The sequence below is a fragment of the Saimiri boliviensis genome, chromosome 5 (genome assembly GCF_048565385.1).
Source record: "Saimiri boliviensis isolate mSaiBol1 chromosome 5, mSaiBol1.pri, whole genome shotgun sequence".
Taxonomy (NCBI): domain Eukaryota; kingdom Metazoa; phylum Chordata; class Mammalia; order Primates; family Cebidae; genus Saimiri; species Saimiri boliviensis.
Window position 1 is genome coordinate 1209226 of NC_133453.1, and position 15358 is coordinate 1224583.

The window sequence follows — 15358 nt, forward strand, 5'->3', positions numbered from 1 at the left end:
AAGTAAATATGGACGCATCTCACTCTTTCCCTCATTGGCATACAAAGTTACACCGGAGTAATATTTACAAATTCAAACTGTATACCCAGAACAGGATATATTTAAAAGAAAGGAGTGAATGGCTTCTCAACAGCCCCCACCAAGAGTCACCCCCAGTCATCACAAAGGCCAACAGTTTCTTGCGATTCTTTTCAGTGAAAAAAACGTGGCGAGAGGGTTCCATTGTGCTCACTCTTCTGTGTCCCTGCTAAACAATTTAACAGCAAATCCCCCGTCATCTTCCCCATCACCACATACTTTTGACACTCCCGCGTTTTAGAAGCTTTGGAGAAATCACTCCTGTATGTACCCCAGTCCAGTTAGCCAGTGCCAGTGGGCGAATACCTTGATTATTTCGTTCTTTTTTTTTTTTTTTTACACAGAGTTTCACTCTGTTGCCCAGGCGGCAGTTCAGTGAGTGGCACAATCTTGGCTCACTGCAAACTCTGCCTCCTGGGTTCAAGGGATTCTCCTGGCTCAGCCTCCTTAGTAGCTGAGATTACAGGCACGTGCCACCACACCCAGCTGATTTGTTTGTATTTTTAGTAGAGACGGGGCTGCTCTCAAACTCCTGACCTCAGGTGATCCACCCACCTAGGCCTCCCAAAGTGCTGGGATAGCAGGCATGAGCCACTGCACCTGGCCAATTACATCGTTTTAAAATCCATGTTGTGGTCAGGATTCTTGCCTATTTATGCTGGCAAAGTTTTGTGTGTGTATGTATCACAGGCAAATTTCTAGCCATGGAATTGCTGAATTGAGGGTAACAGCACGTTAATGCAGGTGCATTGTGACAAACTGCTCATCAGAAACATTGCCCTACCTGCCCTGGACACCGCCACGACGTCCACCGCCACGAGGTCCACCGCCACGACGTCCACCGCCACGACGTCCACCGCCACGAGGTCCACCGCCACGACGTCCACCACCACGAGGGCCACCACCACGACGTCCACCGCCACGGCACAGAGGGGCTCGTGTTCCCGTGGCCTGGGCACACTGGACGTCATCAGACATTTTGATTTGATAGGTCAAAAAACAACCCCGCTGTGTCACTGTGCACTTCTTTTAACTGCGGCCATGTTTTCCCCCGGCTGTTGGCCCATTCTCTTTCTGTTTTTCCTTCTGTAAACTGTCCCTTCGAAGTCTCCGCCCATGTCTGGGGTCATCACTCAGATTGCCTGCTGCTGGTTTGCAGGGCTCCTTACGTGGCCGGCCGTTCCTTGCATCTTCCTGAGTGTGGAAATGGTTTTCATTTTGGCTTATGGTGTTGGGCCATAGAGATGCCGGGGTTTTGTGGAGTCCTCATCTTTTTAGAGGGCTCGGGTGACATGCCACTCCTTCTCCACTCCAGGACACTGCACGCGGCCACCATGTCTCACCCCAGCCCCTAAGGTTTCGTGTTCACAAACTAATGTTGATTCCATCGGGAATTTATCTTGATGTCACCCACATGTCAGGTGGGGATCCAGCTCTATATTTTCCTACAGTATCTGATGCCGGTTATTAAATGATCCATTCCCCAAAATTATTTGAAAGGACACTTTTTATCATAAAATTTTGATCTGTTTCTTCTTCAACACTGGTATCTTTTTACTTATGAGATTTTGTAACATGTTTTGGTACCTTAGGGCTGACTCTCCTCCATCTTCTTTTTAACATATTTCCTGATTAGTCTTGCATGTTGGTGTTTCCATGTGAACTGCTGTTGCTATTTTAATTGCAAGGAATGTGTAGTTTTAATTTAGAGAAAACTAGCTCTTCTACAATATCGCCTCTTCCAAAAATATGCTGTGCTTTTCCACTAATTTACTACTTTTCAGTGGAGTTTCAAAGTTTTCTGTATCATTCCCTTATGAGTGAGAAAACTGCACATTTATTGTTATTTTCTGGCATTCTATTTGTTCTTTTATGTATTCTTTATGTATGTACATATTCTAGCAATTTTTGATTACTATTAATGACTGGACTCCTCCATAATAGGTTCTAACTGGTCCTTGTTTTTTGTGGAAACAGTTGCCTTATTGGTGATAATTTTTCTTATCAGCTCCTAACTTAAAAAATATTTCTATAGCTTTAGGGCTACAGGTGGTTTTTGTTTTGTTTTGTTTTGTTTGAGACAGAGTCTCACTCTGTCACCCAGGCTGGAGTGCAATGGTGCCATCTCGGCTCACTGCAACCTCTGCCTCCTGAGTTCAAAGGAGTCTCCCTATTCAGCCTCCCGAGTAGCTGGGAATACAGGCACCTGCCATTATGCCTGGCTAAGTTGTGTATTTTTGTAGAGACGGGGTGTTTTTCACCATGGTGTCCAGGCTGGTCTTGAACTCCTGACCTCAGGTGATCCACCCACCTCGGCCTCCCAAAGTGCTGGGATTACAGGTGTGAGCCATGGTGCCTGACCTACAGGTGGTTTTTGGTTACATGGCTGAATTGCACAGTGGTGAGGTCTGGGCTTTGTGAATTCCTCACCTGAAAAGTGAGCACTGTGTCCCATTCATGGTCTTCATCCCGTGCCTGACTGTCGCCCTCCCCGCTTCCCGGTCTCCAGTGCCCTTTACAGCACTTGGTATGCCTCCGTGTACCCACAGCTGAGCTTCCGCTTAGAAGTGAGAACATACGGTACCGGTTTTCCGTTCCCGAAGGACTTCCCTCCGGGTAAATGGCCTCCAGTTCCATCCAAGTAGCTGCAGAGACATCATTCTGTGTGTTTTCTGGTTGAGAACGGTTCCGTGGTGTATGCGTACCACACGTTCTTCGTCCTCTCGTGAGCCGATGGGCACTCAGGTTGGCTCCTTATCTTTGGAATTGTGATTTGTGCTGCGATAAACGTGTGTCTTGCTAGTGTTGTTTTCTAAGCTATGTAATGACTTCCTTTTGAGCAGCCATCCTGCGGCGGGATTGCCGGGTTGAACGGTAGTTCTGCCTTTCGCTCTCTGAGAATTCTCCATTCTGTTTCCCACAGTGGTTGCACCGATTTGCATTCCCGTCAGCCATGGGTAAAGCGTTCCCTTTCACCACGTCCGTGCCAACATCTACTTTTTTTTTTTTTAACTTTTTAATAATGCCAGCTCCTAACTTACTGTTCCCTATAGCTTGTCACGCATCCCTTAAGTTTTCGAGATAGATGATATCATCTACAAATCATAATTTTGTTTCTTCCATTCCAATATTTTAACCTTCTATTTGAATAGAAAAAATCAGCTGTTTCTTCCCTGTCCTGAACACTTCTGATACCAAGTGTGATGGTGATTTTCCCCACACCGTCCAGTTATCCAACTCTTCTCACACCAGCTGGGTGTCCTGTAATTCAGTGATGACACTAATTACCAGGAATTAGTGGGGAACCCACCGGTTAAGGACTTCGCCTGTCAAGACCGCCCCACTTCAGATGCCCGTCTGGCCAGGCACGGTGGCTCACACCTGCAATCCCAGCACTTTGGGAGGCTGAGGCAGGCGTATCACCTGAGGTCGGGAGTTCGAGACCAGCCTGACTCACATGGGGTGAAACCCCATCTCTACTAAAAATACAAAATTAGCCAGGCATGGTGGTGCGTGCCTGTAATCCCAGCTACTCAGGAGACTGAGGCAGGAGAATCACTTGAACCTGGGAGGCAGAGGTTGCGGTGAGCCGATATTGTGCCACTGCACTCCAGCCTGCGCAGCAAGAGAGAAACTCTGCCTCAAAAAAAAAAAAAAAAAAAAAAGAAAGAAAGGAAGGGAGGGAGGGAGGGAGGCAAGTAGTGGGTCCCAGGTTACCCACACCTGTGTTCACCTTGGCTGCAAATCAGAGGCTTCAGGACCCTCTCCTCAGGCTCAGCAATTTCCTGACAGGCCACAGAATTCAGAGAAACACTTGCATGTACTGGATGATGATAGAGGACCTGGAAGGGACACAGGTGAACGGCCACCTGGAGAGGGACACAGGCTGTGGGGAGCCGCCCATCCGGGCACCGAGGGAGGAGAGCTAAGTGGATCCCGGCACGATTCGTGTCTGAAGACTGTCTCAGGTGACAGTGTTACTACTAGTCATTTCCTTATATAATCATATATTAGTTTACAGAATTAGTGCCTGAAGAATATCTTACTTCTCAGCTATTTCCCTATATATATATATAAAATGATGTCTTAGTCCATAGTCTGAGGAATGCCCAGAGCAGACACGGTGCAGAGCATGCTTCAAGGGAGAGGCAGTTACACCAGGACAAGAATCCATGGCCCAGGCGGCAGCGTTGAGCATTGTAAAGATACCCGCTGTGTGGCAGGCTTGGAGTAAGAGCCACGCCTCCTGATAAAGGACTTGTGGGACCCTGCTCCAGTTCTTGTGGAAGGCGGCCCGAAGACCGGCAATCCCGCAAGCGTCCGAGGGCTGAAAACCGCTCCGGTATAACCACGCCTGGTGACTGTGTAACTCGTCAGCTCTCCAGCTACTGCTCTGCTCAGATCCTCCTCCTGTAGAAATCACTGGAAGCCGCCAGTAGGTGGCCGTATACTTGTCAGCTGCTGCTGCTCAAAGCATCCTCCTATAGAATCCCTTAGGAGTAGGCTGCCTCTAGACAAGAGATGCTGCACATTGCACCCTCTTCACTGCGCACGGCCCACCTCCTTGCCTCGGTGACCTAATGGGGTGGACCCCTTGCTTATCACTCACATCAATGTCTTGACCCTATCGCTGTGCTTAAAGGTGGCCTTACTCACTACCCTTCCCCCCGACCTACACCTGATAAATGCAGAGGCTTCTGGACGTTCGGGCCTCGCCTGTCTCTGCCTGTAAGTGGCGTGGCCCCCGAGCCCGACTGTCTTCCCCAGTCCTTCTGTGTCCTGTCTCTTTACTTCTCAGATCCAGCGCCTCAGCAGGGCCACAGGGGACACCCTAGGGCTGTGGCTCTACACGGGCAGGGGCTGGACGGGCTCGGGGTGCAGGAGCCTCTGTTCCTGTGGAGTTGGGTGTGTGCGCCAGCCCAGAAGCTCTGCAAACCCTGTCCTTCAGGGATTTTTGTGAAGACTTCCCGTGCTGGTCTGTTCTGGCGGCTAAAACAGAACACCTCAGATGGGATCATTGATACACAACAGCAATTGATTGCTCCTCATTCTGGAGGCTGGGAAGTCCAGGATCAAGGCGCCAGCAGAGATGGTGTCTGATGAGGGCCTGTTCGTCCCGGATGGTGCCCTCCATGAGGGTCCTCCCTGAGCGCAGGGCAGAAGGGGCTCCTGAAGCTCTTTAACAAGGGCACTAATTCTGTGCGCGAGAGCTCCATCCTCGTGACTCAGTTGCCTGCTAAGGGCCCCACCTCTTCAGACTGTCACACTGGGGATTCAGCTCCAACACATAAATTGCAGGAGGACACCAGCCTTTGGACCGTGGCTCTTTGTCACACAGCCTGACCCGCTGCTCAGTCGCCAGCCTCTCCCCTCCCCAGAGGGTGGCGGGGGGACTGAAAGTTCCGAGATTTTACATATGGCTTAATCTTTCTGGTGACCAGCCCCCATCCTGAAGGTATCCAGGAACCCCCCAAGAGTCACTTCATTAGAACAAAAGATGCTCCTATCCCCAGGAAAGCCCAAGGGATTTAGGAGCCCCGTGTCATGACCTGAGGTCCCGGAACCACGTATCTGGTCTAGGAAGCAGATATTAGAACAAAGGATGGTCCCTAGGACCCCTTCGCTTAGGACATTACAAGCATTTTAGGAGCGCAGTGGCGGAGACCGAGGGCAGAGACCAAATACAATTTATGTCACTTATTTTCTTCTCTTTTCTAATCGCACGGGCGGATACTTCTAAATGAAATGGAGGCGAGACTGCACACCCTTCACTGCAGCCAGGCGTTCTCTGTTGTTTCACCAACCCAGCTCCCCTTTATGTAGGGCTCGTGGTGTGGCCAGCCCTGGTCTCTGCATGTTACGTGGGAATTCACCGGATCCTCAGCACCGCTGCATGGGGTTGGTAAAGCTCTTATTCCTGTGACCTGCAGAAGAGGTCACGGGCACAGGGGGCTCATGAACCTGCCCAGAGTCATGCAACTGATGGCCATGAAGCCACCTGCTGCCCTGGGCTGGGCTCTTTCCCCGAGACCCTGCGCGGCCGCTCCCTCCTCAAGTGAAGGCAGAAGCCGTCTTTCCCCAGATGCTCTGGCTGTTTCTTTTTAACTAGAAATAGCTGGCTTTCTGGTCAAATGCCTTTCCAACATCTACTAAAATCATCCCGTTTCTTTTTATCTTGTCACTTCCTAGGATGGATGATTGTATTCACGCCATCCCTGATACCGGGCCACAACTGTAATCTCCAGAAGAATCTAGCCATCACACAGGATCATTCCCATGTACTGCTGACTTCTCTCTGGCTGTGTTATGTTATTTTCGTATCCGTATTGCTGTGAAATTGGTTTGTGGGTTTCCATTTTGGGATTTCTGCACCGGGTTTTGGCATCGGCGTTATGCTGGCTTCACAAAAACAATCTCACCCATCTCCTCCTTGTCATAGTTGTGGGTCATTTTAAGTCATGTAAGAGCAGTCTAGATTTTTTAGGTTTGAAAGAATGAGAAATTACCGGGGCCCAGGCCCACCAGGTGGCTGCTCTTTGAAAACTCCTTCCACGTTAGTGATCTGTTTGGGGTGGGCAGAGCCTGCTCCGGGGTGCCCAGCATTCCTAGACATGCCACTCTACCCTTGCCCACCTGCCTCGGAGTGTGTGCAGAGAGGGCAGTGGGGGTGGGTCCTCAGTCCAGCTGTGGGGGCACCAATATGAGAAATTCTTGATCTAGTGGCTCGGAGGGTGGGGCTCGAGTGTTGTTCCCGTGCTGGGTCCATGAACTCTGACCTCAGGAAGCAGTAACTGAGCAGGGAGGGCAGAGGGAAGCCCCAGAGCATTTCACAGGCCGATCTGCTTGTCATTTTCTGTTTAGAGGTTGAAAAATGATCAAGGGCTCAAAGAAAAACAATGAGATTTAAAGAAGAAGGAAAAGCAGGAAGGGGGGGGAGGGATGAAGGAGAAGGTGGGGGGGGAGAGAGAGACAGGGAGGGAGGGAAGAGGTGAAACTGGCAGCCTCCGCCACTGCGTCTGGGAGCTGCGTCCCAGCAGGCGGCCCGCTCTTGGCTTAGTGCTCTGCTGGCCCTGGCCCGAGGGCCTTAATAATTTCACCTTTTGTGTTTTGTGGTGCCGGCGGGATGGAGTTCACAGTGCCCCGGCCTGGGGTTCAGCAAGACTCACGCAAGTGCCAGCTAGAGCGGGTCATGCCTGCAGCCCAGGGGGCGTGGCACGAGTCAACCCAGAAAGGCCACGCTTTACATTTGAGCCAGAACTTGTTCCACACGCAGAAGGGGGCGGGGGTGGCCTAAGGAACAGGAAGGCCAGGACCCCGTCATGTCTTTTCTTACTCGTTCTACTTTCCCGTACTGGCCGAGCCCTTACGCTGAAGTGGGAGCCTGGAAGGGGAGGGAAAGGCAGGCAGACCCGGCGTCTTCCCTCCCTCTCTCCCTCCTCATCAGCAAGCAGAAGCTGAGTGTTGGTGCCAGCATCAGGAAGTGACATAGAAGCGGGCGAGTGAGTGTCGTGCGTGGTCTCCATTGTTCTGCTGAGAACAGAAGACACACGGACGAGCTGCGAAATCTGAGCTGAATGATTTCAGTGATTTGGTGTCTGAGTTGAAAGCTCTTCTATCTGCATTTAAAACTGGCATTCTACCATAGAAAGACGAAGAGCAAGATTCATGCTAGCAACTTAACGTTTTAATTTTTCTTTGCTGAGAATGGCATTAAAGAGCAAGTAAACACCGTGGCCAGCCAGGAGCGCGTGGGGGAGGGAGGAAGAGGGCTGTATCTTCAGCACCTTTAACTGCACTTTGCCGGGCTTTTGAACGAGGCAACTTTATTTCATTTTGCATCAGGCCCCTCACGTTCTGTCACTGGGCCTGTGTGAAGGATCCCAGCAGAAAAACAGACGAGGTCTGTGAAGTGGGTGGAGGCTGCAGCCAGGGCAGGGGGCCGACGAGAGACACACAGTTTAGTCCTGCTCTCCTGCCCACCTTGGGATGGCCTGGACCATGGGGAAGCCATCACGGGGACTGTTATGGAGCTGCAGGATCCTCCTGGGTGGGACGGCACTGGTGACCACAGAGAGCTGCCCAGAGAGCCTTCTCACCGATGCCCACGATGCCCATGGGCTGGCGTGGCACAGCTAAGGAAGCGCCTCCTCGTCTGCGGGCTCTGGGGAGGGAGGCAGCAAGGACCGGGAATGGGTTTCAGGAAGGAGCCTGACCCTCAGGGCCTTCCCTGCACCCGCCTGGCTTTTGTGCCTCCCACTGCAGGCTGCCTAGAACAGCCGCTGCCCCAACACCACTGGGTGCTCCCAGGCCAGAGTCACTCTATGCCCAAGGAATGTGGCCAGCTGGAGAGTAAGACACGCTCCCTGGGGATGCATGTCATGTCTCTATGGCGTTAGAGGAAGGGCGACTGGGAGTCAGCCCATGCAGGATGGAGGGGAGGGGCAGGTGCAGGCAGAGGAGCTTCAGACCCAGAGGCAGGTCTGAGCCTGCGAAAGAGACAGAGAGGGAAGGGGCTTGGGTAGGAAGAGTCTCAGACTGCAGTCCGCTTCCCAGAAGCTTTTGGCCAAGCTGATGGGTATCCCTGACAAAGCTCTCCATTGCCGGGGTCTTGCAGTGGACGGAGGGGCCAGCACTGGCATCTCTGACTTTGTTTGACGAGGAGCAGTCAGGGACCAGGCAGAAAAGCTTAGTCTTGATGTAACAGTAATTGCTATAAATGTAAGTGGCTTAAATTCCAATTAAGCGGCAGAAATAGGGCCGGGCGCGGTGGCTCACGCCTGTAATCCCCGCACTTTGGGAGGCCTAGGAGGGTGGATCACAAGGTCAAGAGATCGAGACCATCCTGGTCAACATGGTGAAACCCCGTCTCTACTAAAAATACAAAAAATCAGCTGGGCATGGTGGCGCATGCCTGTAATCCCAGCTACTCAGGAGGCTGAGGCAGGAGAATTGCCTGAACCCAGGAGGCAGAGGTTGCGGTGAGCCGAGATCGCGCCATTGCACTCCAGCCTGGGTAACAAGAGCGAAACTCCGTCTAAACAAACAAACAAACAAACAAACAAACAAACAAACGGAGGCAGAAGCAGATTAGATTAAAACATTTCAATAATAGGTTGCCTAAAAGAGATATGCTTTAAAAAGATACAAAAAGCTTAAAATAAAAAAATTGGCAAAAGACATGGCAGGCAAATATGAGTGAAAGAAAACGGGATTGACATGTTAACATATGACATTCAAATTTAAGGCAAAAATTAAAAAAAACTCCAAACACCAGACAAGGAAGGGCACACATGCATCCGGGTGCAAGGAGCCACAGAAAGATAACGCATGCCCATCAAAATCATCAGTATCTAAAAATAGGGCCTCAATACACAGCAAGCAACGCGTGCCAGAATGGCTGGGAGAAGCAGATATTTCCACTATGCTCACTGGAGATTTTAAAAAATAATAGTCATAGTTCACACTGACAAAAATTAGCAGAAATCTCCAAATCCTGATCAATGCAATTAGTAACCTTAAAAAACTTTTTCTGGGATCTCATCTTACTGAGTCAACAGTTAATAATTTTGAACTATTACATAATATACAGAACTCTCTGGCCATCAAGCCGAGAATACAACCATTCTGAACACACGTAGAACATGTATGAAGTAAGACTACGTGTTAGGACTAAAGACGCCTCCGTGAATCCCGGAGAAACAGGGCCGTGCAGACTGGATTGCTAGCTTCTGTTTGTGCTTCTGAGTTCCCTTTGCCCATTCTTTGGGAGACTGCCCTAAATGGACCCTACTCCTTCGGTGCCCCTGCCCTCCAGCTTCCGCTTGGGCTCAGCCAAAGCCCTACCGATCAGGGGCGGAGGGAGCGTGAGGTCCGGGGTTTGCTGCCCTGGCCCTCTCTCTAGGAAACTGTGGCTGGCTGCACCCCCCACCTGAGCCTCTGCTTCTGCCCACCCCACTCCCCACAGGCAGTAAGGCTGCAGTGCCACTGAGCCCTTGGGGCTCTCTGAGTCCTGCCCACACCTTTGTTGATGGTCTCTTTATCGAGCACTTCTCAAATTACCCAATCCGAGTGTGCCATCTGCTTCCTGCCAGCACCTTGACTGAATACAGACTTCTCTGACAATAATGCAATTAAGTTAGAACCTGGTAACAAAAGGTTATAATTAAAGAAACGGCATTGAAAAGTAAATAACATCATTAAATAACCCCGGGTTTAAAAGGAGATCATCAGGGACAGTAGAAAATATTAGATCTGAATGATAATGAAAACATTTTATGTCCAAATTTGTGACATTCAGCCAAGGCAGCCCCGTAGGAGGAGTTTTGTGGCTTTTCAAACAGTAGATCTACTGGAAAATCAGTAGGTTTACAAAGGAGCTAAGCACTTAGTTCAAGACAGAGGGACAGATGGAATCCAAAGAACCACAAAGGCAGGAAATAAGACAGAAGGGCAGGAGCAAATGAAATCACGGGAAAGACGTTTAACAGAAGCAAGCTGGACCTCTGGAAATATTTAAAAATATTAAAAGAGAAAAATGCAAACAACAAAATACAGGCCAAGTGCACACCCGTCATCCCAGCACTTTGGGAGGCGGAGGCAGGTTGACGGCTTGAGCTCAGGAGTTTAAGACCAGCCTGGGCAACATGGCAAAGTCCTGTCTCTACAGAAAATGCAAAAATTAGCTGCGCATGGTGCTACACACCTATAGTTCCAGCTACTAGGGAGGCTGAGGTGGGAGGATCGATTGAGCTGGGGAGGCTGAGGCTGCAGTGAGCCAAAATGGCACCACTCACTCCAACTTGGGAGACAGAGCAAGACCCTATCTTAAAAAAAAAAAAAAAAAGTCAGAATATAAAGAAACAAGCATAGAAACTAGAGATGTAAGAAAAAAAGATATGCTACTCATTTAAATATTAATGTGAAATAGATTAATTCCCAGAAAAATGTCAATTGCCGCAAGAAATACAGAACTTGCCAGACTAAAAAGCATGAGGAAGACGAGGTGATAAAGACCCCGGCCCCAGAAGGCCGAATGGTTTTACTGTTTCTACCACGTTACGGAGAACAATTGATTTCTGTCTCACGCCAGTGGTTCCAGGAAATAGAGAAGGAGGAGGAGCTGCCTAGCTGGTTTCGGCGGGGCTGGGGCCGGGAGTGGGGGCCCGCGGCTGTGCACCTGCCGCTGTTACTGCAGGGCGCTGGCCTACAGCCGTGGGGACTGAGGTGAAGCCGGCTCTCCCTGGCCTGTGGATGAAATGGTTAACGGAGGGGCCGCTAGGGCAGCGCAGGCCCCTGCTGGGCGCCAGGGAGGCTTAGCCAGGATGCCCATGGCAGGGGCTGGCCTGGGGGGGACCCGGCCCTGAGGTTCGGGGTGGCCCGAGGTCCGTGCACCCCCGCACCGCAGTGCGGGGAGGTCCCCGTGGACGAGCCGCCAGAGGCTTTGTGGAAGGTGCCCAGCCCCGGGGCGGTGGAGGAGGGCGGTGGCGCGCACGGAGACGCCAGTCAGGCCCTGGAACCGCGATCGCGGCGCGGCTGGGGGCGGGTGACGCAGGCTGGGGTTTGCCCGGGTGGCCCCCGAGGGGCTGTGACCTGGGGGTCCAGAGGAGTTAAGCTGGACAGGCCAGCGGGAGGACAATGGGGGCCTGGGGAGGCGGGGCGCGAGGGGGGCGGGGGTCCGGCGGGCTGCATCGTCCCGCGGGCGGGAGGGGGCTCGGCCACCGCGGCTCTTCCCCCGGCGCCCGGGCCCGACGCGAGATGCGATTTCACTGCGCACCTGTTACACCCGGAGCCGGCATCCCTCCCGCCCGCCCCGCCCGCCCCCCACCCCCACCCCCCCCACCCCCCACGATGCGTCTGTCGCGGGCTCCGGGCGGGGGCGGGTGGACGTTGTACGATTTCACTGCAAAGGGGCCGGGGCGGGGGAGCCCGGCGGGGGCTCCGCGGGGCTTCGGGATGGGGCGCTCCGGTCCCTCCCCCGCGAGGTCTCAGGGGCGCGCCGGGACCGGGGACGCCGCGTCCGAGCCGAGCCGGTGTCCGCCCCCCGCCCTCCGCGGGGCCCGCCGGGGTGTCAGCGGTGACGTCACGCCGCGGCCCCCTCCGTCCCCAGCCCCGTCCCCGCGGCGGCCGCGTCGCCCGTCCCTCTCCCCACGCGACAAACCAGCTGGCGGCTGAAGCTCGGGCGCCGCGCGCAGCCAACCAGCGCCTCGGGAGGGGCCCGGGGCGGGCCGGGCCGGGGGCGCGCAGCCCGTCACGCGGCGCCGCCGTCACAGCGCAGAGCAGCCGGCGAGCGGCAGCAGCTCCGGGCTCGGGAGCCCGCGCCCTGCCGGTGCCCATGCGGGGCGGCCGCCGGTGACGCCGGAGAGGTAAGGCCGCCGCCGCCGGGCCTCGCGCGCCCTCGCCCCTCGCCTCGCCCGCGGCCCTCACCTGCATCCACCGCGCCCGGGGCGGGGAGCTCCGGCCGGCGCCCTCGTTGCGGCCCGAAGCGCGGGCACCGCGAGGCTCCTTCCCTTCCAGACCGCCCTCCATCCCCGCAGAGAACAATGGCGAAATTCTGGGGTGTCCGCCCTCCAGGCGCCGCTCGGAAAGGCTCTTTCTGCGATCGCTGCTGCAGCCGGGCCCTGGGCTCAGGGGGGCGGGGATCGCCTTGGGGAGGGCGCGCCCGGCCCGCGGGATCCGGAGACCCCCGCCCCTCCCCGGCGATCCCGCTCCCCTGGAGAGGAGCGGTCGGCGGGGCTGCGCCCAGACGGCGGGGGAGGGGCGGGCAGGGATGGAGAGCCGGGCTGAGGACGCGGACGCGGCACCTGGGAGGCCGAGAGCGCGCAGGGCGGCCGGGCGCAGGCAGCTGCTCCGGTCCCCGCGTGGGGGAGAGCGGATGCTGGAGCCGGGAGCAAAACAGGCGGGCGGGGCAGGGGCTGCGGCTCTGGGGCCCGGCCACCCGCTTCGTCGCACCGCCGGGCTGCCCATCACCCCCTCCCCCGCCGGGTCCCCTCCCCGGAGACCCCAGCTCCCTTCCAGAAAGACCCAGCATCGGGAGGGGCCGCCGGCGCGCACCGCCTGCGTCTCAGCAGCCAGCGCCCGGTAACAGGTGTGGCCCGCGGCGGGGGAGGGGCTGCGGGGTCCAAGCTGGCGGCGCCCGGGCTTGGGTGACGCGAGGGGACAGTGGCCGCGGAGACCTTCGCACTCCCCTTTAAGCCGCCCCTCACTTCGACTTCTCCCAAACCCGGGGCACAGCCCCCGGCTGGGGAAGGGCCGGGGCAGCGTCCCCGCCGGGAGGGAGGGTCCGCAGGCACCGGGCGCCAGGCGCGAGACCCTGTGCGCGGGTGGGTGGGGTTGGGGGGGTGCTGCCGGCCGCAGGGGCGGGGGGGGAGGGGAAGGAGGGAATGCCAAGTCATGGGGCCTGCTGGCGCGAGCGCGACGTCGCCGGCGCGGACCCGATGCGCGCCCACGTCCCCAGGAATAGGGACATTTCCCCAGAGACTGGAGGACCCCTCCCCAAGCGGCGGCCCTTTCCCAGGGGTGCCCGCATTGCCGGCACTAAAGGGCAAGAGGGTTGGGTCTTGCGGCTGCGGAGAGGAGGCGGTGCGGAGAGGCCTCGGCCGCGCAAGGCTGGTGCCGGCCTCACCCTGGGGACGCACAGCGCGACACCGAGGTGGGCTCTGCGGGACACGCGGTGGCACGCAGGCTGACGAGGCCTCTGCCGGGAACCATGCCAGCGACCTCGTGGTCTGAGAAGGCAGCAGAGGGTTTGAAGGGGAGCTCTGGGGTCCACGGGGGTTGGGGCTGCACCTGCGGCGGCCATTTTGCAGGTGTGGTTGGCCTCAGCGGGGCTGTGGAGTGGGGAGTCAGGAGTGGGCAGGTGTGGAGCCTGGTGGAGACGGGGCTGGCGGTGCAGGGTGTGGGTCGGGCCCGGGCCAGAGCTCAGCTGTGCCCTTGCGCTGAACACACACCTCTATTTAGAGGGGCTCCTTGTTAGGGTGATGGGGTGGTTGAAGTGAAGACCCAGGAACCCTCTGGACTGGAGGGCCGCAGGCCGCTGGCTGAGGCGCCCGGGTGGGGCCAGGGGAGCTCAGCCTTTACCTGGGGTGAAGTCTCCGGAGGGTGCTGGACCCAAGGCGGGCCCAGATGACCAGCTTCACCCCGGGCTGCAGACGGATCTGAAGCCCTGCAGCTGTCCTCCCCCGGCGAGGTCCACGGGGCAGAGAGAGGCTGGAATCAGGTGCCAAGGCAGGTTTCCCGGTCCGGCCCAGGGAGGCCCCCGCAGTGGAGCCCGCAAGATGTCTGCTGTGTCCCAGCCCTGCTCCCCGCCCGGGCTGCCCCTGGAATGTCCCACAGACTGCCCCATCTGGGGCTCTGCCGAGTCAGCCACTGACAGGAGGAGCCTGGAGTTCTGCCCAAAGCCCGGGGATGGTACTTGGCTGGACCGGGATTCAGACAGAGGCCACCCCATGGCCACCAGCCTGTGCCTCGCAGCCCTCACTGCTGTTGTGACTGCTGACCTTGGGCCCACCATGTGCTTTGCGAGTAGGGCAGGGCAGTCCTCCTGTGGGATTTGTGGAGGGTGGAGGGCGAGACGGCTACGTAGCGTCTGGAGAAGTCCCTGGAGAGACTGGGGACGTCTCTTCAGGCCATTTGGTCAGTGCCAGCCAAAGCGAGTGAGCTGGGTGGGGCGGGGCCAGGAAGGGAGACATTGTCATAGAGCCCTGGTCCTACAGAATTGGGGTCTGTGGAGGGACTGCCAGCATTAGGCACTTACGATTGACAGAGCCCTGCACATGCCCAGCTGGCCAGTCCCTCAGGCCTGAGACCATCTGTGCACATCTTATCAGTGATCTGAGAGGGACCTGAGCCACCACCACGGGTGGAGAGGGGAGGGCCTGGGTCACTGAGTGGCTGTGATTGGTAGGGTGAGCACGTTTGCCTTCAGAGTCTGGGGGGTCTTTCTGGGACATTGCCACATTCAGTGTTCTTAGGCCCTAAGGACGTGGCTCACCCCTCAATGCGGGTAGCCAAAGGGACTTGATGTGTCACCTCCCACTGCCTGTCGCCCCCGCCATGCCCAGGAGCATCTCTGAGAACTCTGGGGGCTGGGCTGCACCCTGCCCCGAACCTGTCCATGGGTGGCCTGGGTGTCTAGGGACACAGGCAGGCAGCGTGGGTCCTTGCCCGGTTCTGCACCTTAGATGGTGGCCTCGGGCCACAGGCCCAACCCCGCTGAGGAAGGATTGGGATCCCAGAGCCTTGCATCCTGACGGCACCTGGGGCGGGGATGAGGGCAGGGCAC

At 56.0% G+C, this 15358-nt stretch overlaps 1 protein-coding gene and 1 long non-coding RNA gene across 20 annotated transcripts in view; one reads left to right on the plus strand and one right to left on the minus strand.

Annotated features, from left to right (window-relative positions):
• Positions 1-397: 397 nt before the first annotated feature.
• On the minus strand, positions 398-14456 carry LOC120364262 (uncharacterized). The gene is made up of 2 exons (XR_012517573.1): positions 14155-14456; positions 398-8239 (listed from the first exon to the last, which is right to left on the minus strand). It is a non-coding gene; the product is annotated as an uncharacterized LOC120364262 (long non-coding RNA).
• Positions 11279-15358, plus strand: part of KIF1A (kinesin family member 1A) — a 100246-nt gene continuing 96166 nt past the window's right edge. For 6 of the 19 annotated variants that reach the window (XM_039469607.2, XM_039469608.2, XM_039469609.2 and 3 more), the window contains exon 1: positions 12320-12440. The gene's annotated coding sequence lies outside the window, so the exon portion shown is untranslated. Of the gene's footprint in view, positions 11302-12274; positions 12441-13089; positions 13163-13647; positions 13727-15358 lie in introns of those variants that run through there. The other 13 variants (XM_074398744.1, XM_074398746.1, XM_074398742.1 and 10 more) reach the window with 13 other exon arrangements.